Raw genomic sequence first — 5,812 nt, 5'->3', positions numbered from 1 at the left:
TTCTCCTTTTTCTCTTCTTTCTTCTCTCTCTATCTCTCTCCCTCTCCCTTTCTCCCTCTCTCTCTTTCTTCCTTAAATCCTACCCACCAGTACTCAATATTCCCAATAGCCTGACCCCAGCAACAGCAGCTCTGACTAGAGACCAGCTCTCCAGTTCTCACAAACAGGTACCCACATTATTAATGCAGGAGTTTCCAGCTGGGATCTCTCTAGTTAAATAAAACACAAATCCAGGCTTGGTAAAGAGAGATTTTATTTAAAAGATGTTGCAAGGGACAGAAGGGACTCTTGCAGTAGGGGGGACACTCTGGCCATCATAGCAGTCTGCAAGCAGGTCCGGGATTAGACAAAGAGGGTTCATCTTTCACAGGGAGGAATGAACAAAACTAGAAAGAATGGGGTGTAAGGATGTAGGGTGAAAGGGTGATATATTTGGACAATGGATCAGGGAGAGTCTGAGGTCAGCCTGCTGCAGGAGGAGCTACTAAGGAGGGGTGTGTGCTGGCTCAGGATGAGGATAGGACACGGGGCAGGGACATGGGGAGGGAGAAGAGCTGAACCAAAATCTGGTTAGCGAGAATGTTGTTCTGATTGACCAGTGGGAACAAAACAGTTAATCAGTTATGAAGCAAAGAATTGGAATTTGGAAGGGCTGTGTCTTGGCTCATCATAAATGAGGGGACATCATGAGTCCTCTACGTCCTATAAGGAAGGGTATTTTTTGCAGTGGGCCATTCCCTAGAATGCAGATGGCTCCTTAACTTCACTGTTTTCCAGGATCACAGGGCTTGGGCAGAGCTCAACACAGTCTCCATCTGGCCAGTCGGGTTGCTCAGCTCCTGAGCCCAGGCCGCTCTGCTTCTTAGCTATTTTTGCCAGATGTTGCTATTGGCAAGTGCAGCCCAATGACTGCAGATCCCGGGAGGTGTCACAAGGCCGCTGAATGCCTCGCCTCATGAGTCAAGGAACTTCTGCGGCCCCTTCCACTGCCTGCAAAGGAAGATTTTACAAGGATAAGAAAACACAGTGAGTTAGGGGGAACAACAACAGTGGTGATATTTTATTTACTTCTCAACATAGCCCAGGCTCCTTGATGTAAACAGTATTTTATTGCAGTGAGTGTGCATACCTGAAATTCATTGAGGGAAAGGATGTGGCACGTAGCACAGGCACAATCAGAGAAGGCAAGAGAGAATCCTGTCAGCAAAGAGCCAGAGGGGAGGAGAAGGGAAGGGGGTGCCCCTGCATCCACCATGTGCTCTGGCCTGTGCCAACAGATAGGGCACCTCAGGCAGGTCATTTGATCCTTCTGCAGCTCATTTTCCTCTTCTGCAAAGGGATAAACACAGCATGAACTTTATAGGGTAATTACGGGATTAAGTAAGTTACTATACGTGAAGTCTTTAAAACAGGGAGCCACTTCGCAGGCATTACGTAAGCACAGCCAGGAGCAGCACACGCAGCAGTAGTAGTACTAGCTAGGAACTTCATATTAACGCTGCAAATCTCTGCAGAGGAGGTGCTTCCTGCACTTATTAGGAAGGACTGTAACTGGTCACATGTCTGCACCCACCTGAGACTGTGAACTCCATGAGAAACAGAGACCATGATGCTCTTATAAATGACTGCATCCCCGGAACATAGCACTGGCCCTGGAAGATCACAGCCAATGAAAATGTGTGTTGAATTTACACTAGTGGGTAGGTAAATGGATGGACAGACGAATGAATAGAAGGAGGGAGAGCAGGAGGAAGGAAGGAAGGAGGGAAAGAGAAAGGGAGGGGGAGTTATACAAAGAGATGGATGGAAGCAGGTACAGCACAGAGGGGGAAGGACAGGGAGGAAGAGAAGGAGAAATACTAGAAGCCTCTCTATTTCTTAAATCATGTGGCAGATAATGCTAGGGTTATTGCCTGTTATCGTGAAATATGTTTTGCAGAAGAGGAAAAAAGGGAGATGTTTTATAATTGGATTTGACTAGTATTCTGACCTAATTTTTAGATGAAATATACCTGCTTTTTGCTGGGTAGCCAGGTGTTTAGACTCGGCACACAAGGCTTCCTGAGTCCTTCCTCCCTGTTCCCTTTCAGCCATAGTACCTTTGTTTCACCTACGTTGCCTTATGTGATAAGCTGTTTGATTGGCTGGCCTTGCATTTCAACTTGGCTTCTCATTGGCAGCTTGCAGTTTCCAGGGAAAGCTCAACAGAGTGGGATGAGGGGACAGCTTGTCTTTCATTTTCCCATAAATTCTTGCTTAATGGTTTCCAATAACATTTTCCTTCAGTGATTATTCTGTCACTCGTTCCTGAATGCAGTTTTCCACCACTGCATTGAAACTGTTTGCCTTTTCAATTGACAAATTATAGCAGATAAATGCCACCCATTACTGCATAAACAATTAAGATTCTAGAAAGATTTGCTCAACTGCATTTTGTTTGTGACTGGTTTAGAATTTTCTGATTTTGTTTGTATATGGCAATCGCAGTCACCTTCCCTGCCCTGGGTTGCTTTTTCTCTCAACCACATATTTGCAAAAGGTTTGCTGGCCTTGCCTCCCCAGGATATGACAAAAAATTGCAAGGAGTGGAGTGGGCCTCGGAGCATGCAGATAAGAATGCTGGACATGACCTTGGAAGTTCTCCAGCCTCCCCAAGTTGAGTCTTAGTTTCTACACATGAAAAATACGCACAGTGAACCCCAAGCCACCAGGGTGCCCGGAAGATTGGACTGAATCTTGCGTTTAGAGAAAGCACTCAGGAAGCAGTGGGACTCAATAAATGGACATTTAATCTGGATCCGAGTTGCACTACCTGCTTTTAGCAGCTGGAGAAGCACGCTGGAGCTGTCCACGGAATGCTCCGCTTTGCTAAGATAATCATCAAAAAAGGAAAGTGCAAAGCGGGTATCCATTCCATAAATCACCAGTTTGTCAACTCACTGTCCAGCCCTACAGTGATTGTTTGACAAAAACAAAAAGGTTCACAAAAGACTGCACATGCCTCAGAGAGCAGGGCAGTGTTAGCAGGGGAAGCTCAAGCTCCCAAGTCCGAGCTTCACTAAGGGTGCTGTGAGTTGTCAATCACACATCCTGTTCCATATAGTTGTGGCGTATATCCTCCAGGAATTGCTAATTTTTAAAATTTGAAATCCAATAAAATCACTTAACAGTAGAACTGCACTGAAATAATTGCTTTCATTCATAAGGCATTTCAGTGTCTTGCAGGGCCTCATGTGCTCATTCATCAACGAGCCTCCGGCTTGTCACTGTGAAAATCAATTACCTCTGTACTAAAATGCTGTCACCACCACCATCAATAAACAAGCATTAGGTATCTACTGAGTCTGAAATGCTCCTAATAGGAACTATTATATTTTAATGAGAGAAGAGGATTTTTTAAGGCCCTGATTATATAATGCCAGATAACATATATCACAAATGATTTGGAACATTCTATATCATATGCGATTTTTAAAATATTTTATCAGTATCCACCACACTGGTACAATTGATTTAGAATTGCTTATGATCTATCCATCTCTGCCACTATTTAGGACTGGAGTTGGGTAGGTTAGGGTGTGCTGGGATAGCAAGGTACAGCTCATTCCTTCTCCCATCGAACACACTGGCATTACTGTGGGCCTACTCAGAGCCAAGCACAAAAGGTTCAGGCCTGAGCAAACATGACGTGGTCCTTGCCCTCAAAGAGGCTTGAGACCAGCAAAAGAGCCACAGCACGACAGGTGACATTGTCACAGTGGTGTGAGCTCCAATGAGCGTCTCCAGGAGAGTGAGCCACGGAAGGCCTGGCCTGGTTGGTCATGATAAGAGTTAGTGACCTGGAAGTGTTGTATGGGCCCAGAGGGAGCAAAAAGGACCCAGGAAGGGAACACAGATCAGCGAGGGAACCTAGCAAAATTGGGGCTCAGAACAAAAGTGGTGAAGGTGGCTGGGCACAGTGGCTCACACCTGTAATCCCAGCACTTTGGGAGGCCGAGGTGGGTGGATCATGAGGTCAGGAGTTCAGGACCAGCCTGGCCAACATGGTGAAACCCCATTTCTACTAAAGATACCAAAAAAAAAAATTAGCCAGGCATGGTGGCACAAACCTGTAATCCCAGCTACTCAGGAGGCTGAGGCAGGAGAATGTCTTGAACCTGGGAGGTGGAGGTGACAGTGAGCCGAGATTGTGCCAGTTCACTCCAGTCTGGGTAACAGGGTGAGACTCTGTCTCAAAACAACAAATAAAAAACAGTAATTAAAAAAAAAAAAAAGAGTGGTGAAGGTGAGGCGAGGCGAGGCAGGGTGCCCAAGGTGCGGGGCTAAAGGCCTGGCATGTGTGGGGTGGGAGGGGAAAGGGGATATGATCAGACCCTCTGGCAGCCTTTGGGGAGAACAGACTGGGAAAAGAAAGAGCAGGTGCCCAAGCACTGTGTGCACACTCTACCAACAATGAGGCAGCACGGCCCCCCGAGGCCCTGGGGCCCAGGGAGAAGCTGGGTGGCTGACAGATACACAAGCTGCTGTGCAGCAAACCGCAGGAGGACAAAAGAAAACAAGGCAAAAGGAAATAATGGCAGCACATCATCCTGAAGCCCAACTTGACAGGTGGGTCCTGGTGCCGACTGGGCCACAGCAATCTCTTCCCCGGCATCAGTAAGAGGTGGCTCAGCCCAGCACATCCAAGGGCAGGGCACCCACACAAAGAAGCAGAGTTGAGCCTGCAGCAACGCCCCTCCCTTGTTGCCTAAGGATGCAAACTCCTGATGAGAGGCCAAGGATGATGTGGGAGGAGAACTCAGCCCAGAGGTAGGAGGAGGAGAGGGACACCAACCACCACATCTTTTCAAAAAGGAAGCACAAGTATATGTGATGCGTCTGTAGGATCCTAAGGACAGCAAAGAACCCAGAAAACACAGGAACCCACTCCTCCGGATCCAAACCAAAGCCCTGATGCATAAAGCCTGGGTAATAGCACCCTGGCTGTGCAGAGGTGCAAGGAGCTGAGCAAACCTTACCACACTAATGTCATTCTCCAGGTGGAACAAATGGACCCTGTTCTGCTCCCGGGCTCCTCTCTGGGTCCCTCTGAAAACTCTCTTTGAAAAAGTACCCCAGTTTCCAAGTCTGGAATCGGCACAAACACACCGGCATCCTAAATGGATCCAAATAGGAGTGTCTGGTTTCCAGTTCTTCCTCCAAATGGCAGCCCACATTTTCCTTCCTCCTGCCTATAGGTTGAAGTGTCACCAGGATACTGCACAGACAGGGACATCACTTCTAAAAACAGATGTGGGATCAAATAACGTTCATGTAAGCCAAAAATCATTTTACTTTGTCTAGGCTGATAACTAATTCTACCTTACTTGGGTTATCAAAGTGGCACCAGAGACAACGCACAGGAGTTCTAGTGTTTCTAAAGCTCAAGATCTGTGATAGCCAAAGAAAAACAAAAACAAAAACAAAAAAACACCCAAATAAGCCCCAAGGAGGGAGGCAATTGTGTACCAGCTCCCATAGCTAGGCCTGCCACAACCTAAATGTCACTACCAGAAGGCTTGCTGTTTCACGGGAGTGCAAAATGCCCGGAGAATTTAGAGCTCCTCTGATCAATCTCTGGGGACAAATGTCCTCAGGCGAATTTCATGCTCATGTGAAACATTGAGTGAACCACCGTTTATTGCAAATCCAAGGTTTTTTTGGTCTGTTTGTTTTGAGATGGAGTTTTGCGTTTGTCCCCCAGGCTAGATCTCAGCTCACTGCAACCTCCATCTCCTGGGTTCAAGCGATTCTCCTGCCTCAGCCTTCTGAG

The 5,812-nt window shown here is 47.0% G+C and overlaps 1 long non-coding RNA gene across 1 annotated transcript; it reads right to left on the bottom strand.

Annotated features, from left to right (window-relative positions):
* Window positions 1-238: 238 nt before the first annotated feature.
* Window positions 239-4,227, bottom strand: LOC129527082 (uncharacterized). Its single transcript, XR_008671981.2, has 3 exons — window positions 4,110-4,227; window positions 1,130-1,329; window positions 239-990 (listed from the first exon to the last, which is right to left on the bottom strand). It is a non-coding gene; the product is annotated as an uncharacterized lncRNA (long non-coding RNA).
* Window positions 4,228-5,812: the final 1,585 nt, after the last annotated feature.

Source organism: Gorilla gorilla, chromosome 16, assembly GCF_029281585.2.
Source record: "Gorilla gorilla gorilla isolate KB3781 chromosome 16, NHGRI_mGorGor1-v2.1_pri, whole genome shotgun sequence".
In the NCBI taxonomy this organism is placed as follows: domain Eukaryota; kingdom Metazoa; phylum Chordata; class Mammalia; order Primates; family Hominidae; genus Gorilla; species Gorilla gorilla.
Note: the sequence above shows the minus strand (reverse complement) of the source record. Positions and strands in the feature narration are given on the sequence as shown.